The sequence below is a fragment of the Dermacentor variabilis genome, chromosome 5 (genome assembly GCF_050947875.1).
Source record: "Dermacentor variabilis isolate Ectoservices chromosome 5, ASM5094787v1, whole genome shotgun sequence".
Lineage (NCBI taxonomy): Eukaryota > Metazoa > Arthropoda > Arachnida > Ixodida > Ixodidae > Dermacentor > Dermacentor variabilis.
In genome coordinates this window covers 108,008,896-108,022,402 of record NC_134572.1, presented here as the reverse complement: position 1 = coordinate 108,022,402, position 13,507 = coordinate 108,008,896, and positions in this window count along the sequence as shown.

Sequence of the window (13,507 nt, the reverse complement as noted above, 5' to 3'; positions counted from 1 at the left end):
CTGCAGCGGAACGACTGCGCTGAATTCTTGGCTGCGAGGTTTGGTGAGTGCGGGACTTTCTTCTTCTGAGTTTTGCCAGGCTTTTGTTAGTGTCAGAAACAGAGCTGGTAATTGTGGTTGTCGTTGCTGCCGGGTTAGTTTGCGGCAAGACAATAGTAGGCAGTAGAGAAAGCAGCATTCAGAGCAGCCATGGATTTGAAGTCGTTGCGCAAACCGAAATTGCTGGAGCTTGCAAGAGAGTTGGGTCTGGATGTCTCAGACAAACTCAGAAAACCAGAACTGCTGAGGGCTATTCTTGAGTTAGAAGCTGAGGATGACGAGCTGTCGGAATGCCTTGAGACCATTGAGGAGAGGTCAAAAAGACATGAGCGCGAACTTAAAGAGCAAAAAGAGAGACAGGAGCGCGAACTTAAAGAGCAGAAAGAAAAAGAAGAGCGCGAACACGCTTTGGAAATGAAGCGTCTCGAGGTAGAGATGGAACGCGCTCGTAATGGAAGACAGGCAGACGGTGCAGGAGAACGCGTATTGTTCAATATGACTGACCTGATGCGGCCGTTTAAGCTTGGAGAGGACATTGGTTTGTTCCTGGTTAACTTTGAGCGAACGTGCGAGAAGCAGGGGTTCTCTCGGGAAACGTGGCCACAGCGCTTGCTCACTTTGTTACCCGGCGAGGCGGCCGACGTAGTCGCTCGCTTGGATAGAGAGGAGGCAGAGTATTTCGACAAAGTGAAATCGAGTCTGCTAAAAAAGTACAGGCTGTCAGCGGAGGCGTTCCGTCGGAAGTTTCGGGAAAGTGAGAAAGGCAAGAGTGAGTCATATACAGAGTTTGCCTACAAGCTTATGTCAAACATGCAGGAGTGGCTCAAAGAAGAGAAAGCGTTCGGTGACCACGATAAAGTTCTGCAGTGTTTCGGGCTAGAACAGTTTTATAGTCGGTTACCTGAGAACGTGCGGTACTGGGTCTTGGATAGGCCAGACGTTTGTACGGTGGCTAAAGCCGCTGAGCTAGCCGAGGAGTATGTGACGCGTCGAGCTCGCGGAGCTAAGGACGGTCAAAAGGGTGAATTTGGCTCGAAGTTTGAGAGGCCGAAGTTCACACCCATGAGAGCAAAGGGGAACACACGTAGTGCGGATGCGAGTGAAAGCAGTGCGACCGAACCTAAGGAGACGGCGGCAGCCGAAGCCGAACGCAGAAAGCGGTTCGAGACGAGGCAAGCGCGCGTGTGTTATACGTGCCAGAAGCCGGGTCACTTTTCGGCGCAGTGTCCGGAAACAAAACCAAAAGTTGCGTTTTTGTCCTTATGCAGCACTGACGAGAACATGAAGCTTCTCGAGCCTTACATGCGAGACCTCCTCGTGAACGGGAAAGAGTGCCGAGTGCTTCGCGATTCCGCAGCTACGATGGATGTAGTTCACCCCTCCTACGTAGAACCCGATATGTTCACGGGCGAGTGCGCATGGATCAAGCAAACCGTGGAAGCTCATAGCGTGTGTCTGCCCGTAGCAAAAGTGCTTATTGAAGGACCTTTCGGAGCACTTGAGACGGAGGCCGCAGTGTCATCTATGCTGCCCCCCCAGTACCCGTACCTATTTTCGAACAGGTCCGATCACCTCCTGCGCGAGAAGGGGCTTTTGTTTGGTGAGGCTAGCGTTCAGGCCTTAACCAGATCGAAGGTTCGGGAGCTCGCTGCAAAGGCGGTAGTTGCGGGGCCGACGTTGTCAAACAATAAAAAAGGGTCAGAGGCGCAGCAAGCTGATATTCAGAGCACGCCCGAACTGAATAAAATTGAGCCTGTAGCGTTAAAGGCACCAGATACTGGAGAGGAAATTCCCGATGCGGGAAAGTTAGAAGAGCGATCTGCAGATTTGCTCATCGCGCCTACGTCAGACGGACTTAATAGGTTGCTAAAAGTCAGCAGGGCGGCTTTGATAGCCGAGCAAAAGAAGGATGGCAGCCTAGAAAACGTGCGCTGCAATGTCAAGGAAGGTATCGCCAGGAAAAATGCGCGTTTTGTGGAAAGAGGTGGAGTCCTGTACCGGAAGTATCTAGACCGCAGGGGAGTGGAGTTCGATCAGCTGATCGTGCCTCAATGCTATCGTGAGGATCTGTTGCGCTTGTCGCATGGGGGTTCGTGGTCCGGACACCTAGGAGTTAAGAAAACTAAGGACCGTCTCTTGCAAGAGTACTATTGGCCAGGGTGTTTTCGGGACGCAGACCATCTCCCAAAAATGGCCGCCTCCTGCGCTGGAGCCTCGCTTTGCAACAATATTCCTTTGAGGTGCGTTACAAAAAGGGGAGTCTCAACGGTAACGCCGATGGCTTAAGTCGAAGCCCCTAACGTAGGAATCAGCCTCAAAATTGTTTGTTACTGATGTTTTTCTTCCTGAGGCAGGATTTTTAACATATTGCTTTTGTTTAGTGTTTCAAAGTGATGACATGCTTTCTAGTGCAATTTTACAATTTGTGGACGCGTTCTGAGTGCTGCTAGACTACTGTAAGGAACTAGGCAGTGGTATAAAAGGGGAAAGAGCCTGGCAGGGCTTAGTGAGGGTTGTGCCGTGCTTGCTGACTGAGCGGTTGAGTTTCAGCGTAGTTCTAACGCTTGCCGGGAACGAGAACAAAAATGTGAACTCTCCCGAAGTCACTTTGCAGTGTCCTGTGTGAACCTGAACGAGAGAACGAGGCCTTCTCTGTGCGCTGCGCTCAAGAAACGTCGAGGGACGCCCGACTTCGGTTATGAGCATCATCGAGCGACATCCCTCCGGACAGCGGATGCAGTCCCCTGACCATCGGGATCTCCTTCCCCCGGCGGGGCGGTCTGTTACGTTTCGCCTACGACGCGCGGTATAGCCGGCGCGGATGCAACGGACGCTGGGGCTTCGTTCAAAGCGGCAGACATTTTGGCCCGTTCGGCGCCGCCGCTACGCCTCCCCGCCAAGCGCGTCCAGGCATGTTCCAATGCCACGTGTCTTCGTATGCGTGTGTGTGTGTGTGTGTGCATGTTGGTGCCCACGCTTGTCGAAGCGCGGCAGCCGGGGAGAGGAGCTCCCCCAACTGTGAAGCGAGGAGGTCTGAGCGGCGCCGGCCCGGCGGATGCGTCACCTACGCGTCCCAACGTGCCCGAGCGGCGCCGGCCCGGTGGATGCGCCACCTACTCATCCCAACGTTCCCGAGCGGCGCCGGCCCGGCGGATGCGTCACCTACTCGACCCAACGTTCCCGAGCGGCGCCGGCCCGGCGGATGCGCCACCTACTCATCCCAACGTGCCCGAGCGGCGAAGTCACGTGCGCGTCTATAGAGGCGTTCCTTCTTGCCCTCAACTGCGAGAGTATAAAAGCAGCTGCCCCCGGACGCCAAGGGAGAGGCTCCGATTTCTTCAGTTGAGTTACGTGCTCTCCCGTCTCTCCACTTCGGTCGACCTGACCGCCCGCTCTTTTACGATGCTAGAATAAACAAGTTGTTCTGTTACCTGTCGACTCATGCTTTGCCGGGACCTTCGGATGCTTCCAGTTGTGCCCCAGGCCGCCAGGCCAACGCTACCCTTGGGGCTTGCGACCCAGGTGCAACAACGGGCGTCAGCGCTGAGTTTCCAACAATGTGTAAGCCTGACTGAACGAGGACTTAGAAAGAAACAGACAGCTGTTTTTGTGTGTCTGCTTTTTTCTACGTCCATGTTCAGTCGCGTTTACACATTCTATCATGGATTCAAACCAACTAGCCCGCCAACATGTTTTAACTAAATTAACAAGCATGGTGTCACGTGCGCGCATAGGTAAACATGAACACATCTCGCTCGATGATCGTGGAAACTCGCTGTCAAACTGCTGGAGTGAGGAATCGCGGCAGCAGTAAGCGAATTGACCTTCGTGCGTCTCTCGCTTCAACGCGAACAAAACGTCGAAAGGACGTCGCACAAGAAGCTGCTGGCACTGCGCGCACTCTGCAGACATCGCAGATCGCTTTCAAGACACGAGCGCCGGCAACGCGTCCCACGGCGTCCGCCAAATGCGTCTACTACGGTGTCCGCCATTCGCGTGCCCAACCAAAGCCACCTAGAAAATGGCTTTGGCCCAACGCCGTAGTAGACGCCGCGGTTGTCTCCACTCTGTACGGAGTGGAGGGCGAGGATGACATCGAGAGATTCTTAGGGAAAAATGTGAAAAGGTGTGGTGAAAGGCAGCGCAGTACGAGGACGTCCAGGCACCCTAGCAGCCGCCGGAGCACCCCCTGCCTCGCGCGCGACAGCACAGGGCACGCTTTCGGCCCGCGTTCCTCCCTCGCGCACGCGAGATTGAACTGCGTTCGTCGACTCACCCTCGCATGCTTTCACTCGCACATACGGCCGCACGGCGACGGTTTTAATGCCCTCGGACTTTATCAGAACCTCACGGCGACGCCGGCGGCAGAAGTACGCCTGGAGTGTCCATATGAATGCTATAGTAATTGTATTACGTGAACGTCACCGTGTAGGTGTGATGTTGCTGTGGTACTTTCAGTGACCCAAATTCACGTCAAAAAGGGTTCATTGATGAGCGGCAGCCGACCTTTGGCTTCTGGGGCACATACCCATTGGAACACACCCAGCGGGCCCATGACACATACCCAATGATACAACCCACAACCTTCGCGAAATGCGTAGGTTGTAGGTTCGGTCCCCACCTGCGGCAAGTTGTTTTTAATCCACTTTCATTTCCATTAATTGATCGTTTCTTCATTTCATTTATTAAGCACAAGGTAATTGCCCCTATGTTGTCCTTGGTGTCAGTGTTTGTTGGCTTGTTATGATATACCCAATGACATGTATTTTATACGTTTTTCATACATCGTCGGTGAAAATTTCTTTTTGCTCTTTCCCTATTTAGATGATTAAGTGCGCGATAATGTTAACGTATGTGCACAGCAAACAACATCTGGAATATAAATGATGGAGCTCCATGTCTTAGCTTACCGCGGTGAGCTCTGTTGGCGGGGTGCATTTGCATCGCAGTTTGCACTAGTTTTCTCCTTCATGCAGGGTGTCCGAGCTAACTTTATCCAGAGCTTAAAAATATGCGAATGCCACGTAGCTGGATCAGAACCAAGGCAATATGCTTGCCGTCACTCTGAGATATATTATGTTTTTCATTCTACCTAAATACGTAATTAGTCTTAATTAATCAACTTCTCAAATATTATAATTAGACGAAAAATGTCGATAAGAAAACTGGAGCGACAGCTTATGCCAAAAGAGCTATTAGCTCCGAGCATTATTTGTTGTTGCTGATGATCTTTGTCGCCTCTGCGCTCCCTGTTATTCGCTTCGTTCCCAAGCTATAGAGTGCCATTCCAAGCGGCATCGGCAGCGAAGTTGTATATACAGATATACAACGTTATATATATATATATATATATATATATATATATATATATATATATATATATATATATATATATATATATATATATATATATATATATATATATATTATCCTGGCCACTCGTGTTTAGACGCTCGATCTGGACGAGCGATATCGGGCCTTCGCTACATAGCTACTTTTTTTTCTTTTTTTTTTTCGTCGCTCTATATACCTCTTGTGATAATGCGTGCCTTTGCCCCGCTGGCGCCGCAGTTTGTATTGCCGCGGTCATTTCTCCTCGTCTGTGCGTGTTGCATGTCTATGGTTTGAGATCGGCAGTTTACAGAAACTGTGTCGTGTCGTAATACCTGTAATTGTCAGTGTTAAAAAAAAAGAGAGAGTAAAGCGACGTAATAAAAATAAAGAGATCAAGATAGGCAAGTGAGGGAGACAGCGCGAAGTGAGACAGCCCCACAGAGGGATCCGCAGATTGTATACGGGCTGCGTGACGTCATTGTCCACAGCAAAGCCTTCACAGTTTTCGCCTACTGTAAACAACGCTTCAGCAGAGGAGCGGAAATGTTTGCCTCCTTTTTTGTGGCCGGCTTCGCATTTATTTATCTTTTGGAAGTTTTTTTTTTTAACCTACACACTACGTTTATAAATTGTGGATCACAAGTTTGCGTGAAAACAACCGCCGTCGGTGCCCTTGTGTTATAGATGTATTTTATGTTGTACCTTGTTTTATTTGTTTACGTCACGTGAAAAAATGAACAACTTGACAGAAATGCCTGAATTACATAGATGGCAAAAAAAAAAAGAAAATTCATGTGATAGTCTACAAGGGACAACCGCCGAAGAAATAAATAGCCGAGAAGCGGAATTGGAGCATAGTAGTAAAGCCACCCAACACCCAGGAAGCAAACTAATGTTTAATTTCGAGAAAGTGGTTTCAAACAGTGGAGATTATACTATGTTACCAGACGGATCCTGTGGCGATACGAATCCAGGAGCAGCACTAGTTAGTTGTCTTTAACAATTGTAACAAACGTATAATTCAGCGATAATTAAAAAAAATTGAGCAAGCATTTTGAGGCAGAAGCTGTTGCTATTAAAGCATTGTAATATATCTTAGAAGAATAAACGGAAACATCTCATCAAATAATTACAGACACTTTATTGGTCCTCTGGGGACTATGAAATTCACCCGCCGTGGTTGCTCAGTGGCTATGATGTTGGGCTCTGCTAAGCACGATGTCGCGGGGTGAGGCCGCCGCGGCCCTGCCACGGCGGCCGCATTTCGATGCGGGCGAATAGCGAAAACACCCGTGTACTTACATTTAGGTGTACGTCATAGAGAACCCCGGATGGTCCAAGTTATTCCGGAGTAAGCAGATCGGGGTTTCGCTACGTAAATTAAACTACGTAATTTACTTACTACTAGCTGTTTGCTACAAAATATATATCTGATGAAGTTGACACGGAACAGCCGAAAATAAAGAGCTGAGAAGGCCGCGCTTTCATCGGAACGTGACGTTATGAAAAAAAAACATTCAGAGCCATTCCACTCTGTGAAGGTGGACGGCCGTAGCATAGCTGTATATGTTGTCGCAAGAGGAAAAGGAAAGCAGTCAGTTCCAAGCGAACGGCAGTTTACTGTTTGTTTCTGCAGCAGCTACCACGCACACTTCTTCATCCTCGGCTTCTAGCGTAACTAGCACGTGCCCGTCCTTCCAAAAAAAGAACAAAAAGAAGAGCGTACGTAGACAGAACGTGTGGCGGTGCATCGTCCAATGGGTGACACGAGGTGTCCTCCAGCCGTAATCAGATGCGGGCCGTCCCACGCTGTCAGCACTTTGCGTAGCCGAGTGGTCAGTGAGGCGCTCGTAACCGAGTACTCAGCTCCCGTATCGACAAGTGCAGTTGCCGGATAACCGTGGATGGAAACAGTAACAGCAGCGGAAGTTCTTTTGGCAGTTTCGGATGAAGCCATCAGCGGTACGTCGCGAGGGGGTGGCGTCGGAGGAAGATATTTGATGGTTCGCATGGACAGTGGCCTCATCCCCGGAGGTCGCCGTTATCAGTTTCCCCGAAGCGGGCTCTCAGATTGTACTCGCCAGCCAATATATCGCTAAATAACCCGTACAGATTTTGCGTTAGGGAGTATTATAATCGTTGACGTTTTTTTCCAGAAAGAAACTGCACAACCTGGGTCGAACCCGAAGGCGGTACAATAGAGGTTCAGCTTGTCCGGTATTCGGGTAAACGCAAGTGGACGGGGCGTCGGGGAGGAGGTGTATACAGGTGCGGCTTGCATGGTGCAGCCAACATGCAAGAGAAGAGGGTGAGAAGAAGCTACCAAAGATGACAAAGTACCTACTGAATGCAGCATCCGCGGAGCAGTATGATCGCTCTACCCAGAGTCCGTGTAAAACTCCCAATAGTACCGACTGTGCTTCTGTGGAGGACTTGCCAACTCCATCACCCCTGTTTCCAGGCAAGAAGCAAGGTTTGACTCATCCTGGTTGTCTGGATCCTGTAGAACTGTATGTTTGTTGTTTTTGATAGTGCCACGTTTATTTGCTGTCGTCCTTGCTTGTCTTACCCTTTACGAAAATATTTTCAAATAATGTTTTGTAATTACAGTCGGTAATTTTCGTCTGTATTCTAGTGCATGCTTATGGTGTTTGTATTGCCTTAAGTATTGTATATATATATATATATATATATATATATATATATATATATATATATATATATATATATATATATATATATATATATATATATATATATATATATATATATATATTGCATATTTATAGAGTAACTTGTATAACGATTACTGCAGTCTGGTGCTTGAATTTTAAGAAAGATTGTTTTGGATACAACCATGCGTCTCCTCACGGGATTAAAATTAGTGATGCAGACAAAGCCTAGCTTCAGAAGGATCGACATCTGAGCTGTGTTGTCTTTTCTACGTTCTTGTTCGTCTTGAGTGCACTAAACTTTTCCTTGAAGTCTAGCTTTTGCTGAAAACAGAATGCAGATTAATCACAAATTGAACACATGTGTCGGTGTTTATAACAGCACGCGTTTCAGGCAAGTTTTGTTATTTTCCTTATAATAATAACAATAATAATAATCTCGTTGATGGCACTTCGTTCTTCTTAATTTGGTGGAATTAAAATGAAACGGGCTTATTTCCAGTAGCGTAGCAGGCGACAGAAGGGGGGGGGGGAGTCAATATAGGGAAAGGGGGCCTGCATGCGCATTAACGCAGGGCCCCCATTTTTCTTAATCCGGCCCTGGCTGTATTCATTCCTGGGATGCAATGTGATGTCATCGGCGAAGGCTGCCACTTTCACAACATCGCAACCAGGCAGTGGGAGACCACACACGTAAGGGCCTCTCAGTACTGAGCGCAGAAATGGCTCAAGGCTGAGGACAAAGAGTACTGGGGATAGAGGGCACCCTTGACGAACACCAAGAGTAACGGGAAATGGTGCACTGTACCGATCATCAAGGAACAATGTACTTCGGATATTTGAATAGGCAGTCATAATAAGTTCAACAAAATTTGACGAGAAGCCGAATGAGGTCAGTACATTAAATGTGTAGCTGTGTTCAACGTGATAGAATGCCTTTTCTTGATCTAGTGAAACTAAAAGAAGACGTGCGGACCTGGTCAGCGCGTATGTCATTATGTCACGCGTGACGAAAGAGAGACTGTATCTCTGCCAGGGACTGAGCACGCCTGATGGTGTCCTATTAAGGAAGGCATCAGGCTTCCCAAGCGTCGGGTGAGAACAGCTGTGAAGGTTTTGTAGTCAACGTTGAGAGGCGTGATTGGCCTCCATTCCTCTGGACAAATTGATGATGGATCGTGCTTAGGTATCAGCACAATACGACCGTCGCGAAAACTAGACGGGAATTCAAGGTTCTCAAAGCAGCGGCTGATAAAGGGCACGAAAGTGGCACCAATATGTTCCCAGAATGTTAGATAAAACTCTACGGGTAACCCCTCCGGCCCTGGGGCCGAGCCACGCTTCGTGGAAGATAATGCTGCTTTCTCTTCGTCATCTGACGCTCCTGCACAAAGACGTTCAGCGATTTCAGGTGCAACCTGAGGCAACTCACTAAGCATTTCGACGTTACCATGACCGATTCGCATATTCGTACGCGCCATGTTTTCAAAATGCGATACAAAGAGCGAATGATTGCGTGGGAGGCGACCTAACAGGAACTGCTCTCGGGGCCGGGTTTCTTGCAAAACCCGGAACTTCATGGTGTGCACACGGATTACGCCTGCATCGCCAAGCAGCAGCTGACAAAGACGACGTTGCGATGAGGCGTTGGAAACGCGTCCGTAGCTCACGCTGCCAGTTGATTGACCCGAAGGGCAATACGGAGCTTCATGGCAGGATCCGCTAGTTCTGTCGTGCGTCGTCTGAGTGCACGACCTTTAACTGAACAATGCGGACGCCACTTAACCTTGTGCGCGTCCCAGGACTCTAGGTCAGATCTAGAAGGAGAGGCGCGCAATACTCTTGACAAACAAGACTGCGAGCGCGCGTCATGTAGAGCGCGGATGTCTAGACGGCAAGGTTTTACTGACGAGTAAACAGGGAAGCAAATTTCGAGTATAACTGACCTGTGATCGGAAATATAAACAGGAAGCAAAGGTATAGTTAACACACCAGATCGGGTGACATACTGAGCTAAATTACTTGGCACATAGGCACTTGCGGTCTAACCTCCTTGACGACGCGCCGCATCGCCACGTCCAGGCAAATGAAGAACCATGAAAAAGTCGATATGTATCCAGCAACGAAAAGTGCGGAAGAGGCGACGCAACTCTCGTGCGTTCCAATCAGGGAGCCCCCAACCCGGGCCTTGCACGCAATTAAAATCCCCAACAAGCACCACGTGACGACTATCCAGGAAATACGTCTCCAGGTCACGAAAAAAACTGGACTTCGTGGCCTACGTGGGTTCATATATGCTCAAAATCCGTAACCTAAATGACGATAGCACACAAACAAATGTCAATATTCGCGCTGTCCCATCATAAAAAAAACATGATGATCTCTCAAGAGAGACAATACCGGCTCCACTAGAGCGTGATGTCGCGAAAGATAAAAAAGTCTAGGTGAAAAGTGCGTTTGAAAGCAAGAACACTTCCAATGCTAAAAAATGTGTTTCTTGCAAACACAGTATGTCACAAGCTTTAGCGCGGGTCACGCTGATAATTCCTGCTTGTTTTATAGGACTTCGGAACCCCTGTGCGTTTAGTGAAACAATATCATGGTGTCAGCCATGTTTAAGTGTATCACGTGTACGATGTGGGGTGCTGACATAGGCTAGCCGCGTTTACCGAAGTGACTTGGAGCTGAGTTGACCGAATGCCACACACCTTTATTCGAAAACCACATATATAAAACGCATGGCGCGTAGCGGCCTGTACATCACCAAACTGACCTGGTCGTGTTGTTCAAGTCGGTACCCTGGGAACAAGTCCAGGGGACATGCAGTACACATGTCACTTCTTCGACCCGCTCGCAGAAGGCCGATGTTTTTTTTTTTTTTTTGGCCTCTGTAACTAGGCGCGGCCATCCGGTGCGCCGTCTGAGAAAGAGGCTGACGCATAGGCACGCTTTACGTCTCGTGGGGCTGCCATTTCTACGTCGAGTCCATAAAGGCTTGGCGAGAGTCCAACGATGCTATGATCTCCGAGGCTGAAGCTGTTTTCTAATTAGGATGATGTCGGTAGCGGTAGGGCTGCGGGAATAGATTTCATCGCGGCCGACAACTTCGGCAGCCGATGGCTCATTGAAATGCAACGAATGCGGCGTTGTAGGCAACTCAATTGAGGCGGACGAAGCCACAGCAGATTTCGTGGTTGTATCGACTGTAGTAATCGCAGTTTCAGGTGCTTTAGCTATCTTTAAAACCTCGGTGCAGTCAGGAGGACTGATCTTAGCAGCCTATGTGGAGCCGCTATCCGCCACAGCATGCGCGTCCGTCGCTGCTTGGAAGACCAGCGAACATGGCATGTTGCGATCCGCCACGTCGTCAGTAGCAGGTCTTTTTCGGTAGAGGAGGCCGGCGGACATGGCACGTTGTGATTGCCCGAGCTGCATGCCTCTTCTTTTTTCATTTGCCGACGCTGGTTGATGCGGTGTCAAGGCAATTTATTTAGTTACCGCGTCAAGCGCAGTCGCGACCGCACCTGAGGCCGGCGGTAGGGGTGGAAAGGCACCAGCAGCAGCGTCCGAGCATGAACACCGCACAGGGTACGTGACCGTATGGTGACCATGCCCGCAACGCCGACAAGGACGGTCACATCCGTCGCTTTCGTGGCCATAGATACCATAACGGCCACAGAACGCTGCGGTGCACTGTGTTCGGTAGTGGTCGCTGGTGCCACACCGACGACACACGCGTTGCAAGCTGCGGTAGTCAAACGTCACAGAATGACCAGACACTCGCAGGTAATTGGCGGCAGAGGTTGTGGTGTTCATTTCCATCCGAAGGAAGCGGGTGCCCGTGAGCACGCCACGTCGTCCGCTCATGAGACCAGCGTTGACAGACAGAACCTTGTCGTAAGGTGATAGTGCCTGGACGAGGACTTCGTTCGGATCGAAGGACGGCAAGAAGAGGCAGGTTACGTTGGTGACCTGCGGGCCGACGGGAACGACAGGACAACGTTTGCCCCCGATGACAAGGCAGCCAGCATTGACCATTATAGTCATGGAAGCCATACTCTTCACGGTGACTTGGAAGTTGGGGCCTCCAATGTGCTGAACGCAGTAGACCTCAGAGAGGTCAACTATTGAGGCCGTCGCGTCGACGATGGTCTCGGGAACAACACCGAAGACTTGGTCCTTCGAGGGAGCCCACGACGCTCTAGGTGCCATGGCGTGAGAGGTGGACGTCCCCGAAAACGCAGGGACGTGAGCAGAATCTCTTGTTATTGGGACATCGAAAACACGGTTTATGGGGGGCGGAGGTACGTAGGCGCTGCTAACATACTCTATGTTGAAGAGCCTCCGGGCTTGCTCTGGATAATCTGATGATTTCGCCTGCATATCTAATTCGCACAATGGACAACTGGAACATACTTATTTAGAAACTACATTTTTGAAGCTTACTTTATGTCCTTTATTATAAAATCTCCGAATGGGAGGCAAATAAGTCTGAAGCTGCGCTCTCCAAGTGTTTGTTACTAACGGACACCGAAAGAAGTCTGCGTGATGGCGAAGTTGACACTTTCTTCTGAGAGTCTTACTACTCGATGCGAGTTCGTTTGGTGCCGCCGAAGACGTGCGCTTACGTCAACGAGCTGCCTATACTGGTCTCAGCGGAGCGGACAGTACACTCCAAGCTACGAACGCAGACGGTGTTCCTTTTGTCTCTAGGTGGCGAGACCGGCACACGCAAGGTGGCGTGCGCAGCGCGATTTGTCACCTTTGCGTTTGCACCGAGAGCATATAGTGTTCGCAGCGCAGCTTGTGGCAAAAGAGCTAATTATGTCAGAGCATTATTTTATTCTCGCTGATGCTGTTTGTCGCCTCTGCGCTATCCTGAATTTGCCTCGTTCCCAAGCTATAGAGTGCCATTCGAAGCGGCATCGGCAGCGAAGTTGTCCCTATATACAGTGTTTCCCAGCTAACTTTAGCCAGAGTTCAAGAATATGCGAATGCCATGTAGCTGGACACAACCAAGGTAATGTTGTTTGCCGCCGCTTGGAGATACTCAGATTATGTTTTCATTCTACTTAATTGGATAATTACTCTTCATTAATCAATTTCGCAAATATTATAATTAGGTGAAAAGTGTCAATGAGAAAATTGTAGAGGAACATGAAAAGCTCCCGGTACAGTTTTCGGTTGCTCTTGTTTTGGGTCCCACCGATGGCATCGGTTGTTGGGAACTCGGCGCTGACGCCCGTGGTTGTACCTGGGTCGCAAGCCCCAAGGGTAGCCTTGGCCTGGCGGCCTGGGGTACAACTGGAAGCATCCGAAGGTCCCGGCAAAGCATGAGTCGACTGGTAACAACAAAACAACTTGTTTATTTTAACATCGCAAAGAGTTGGCGGTCAGGTTGACCGCAGTAGAGAGACGGGAGAGCACTTTACTCAACAGAAGAAATCGGAGCCCTCCTTTTT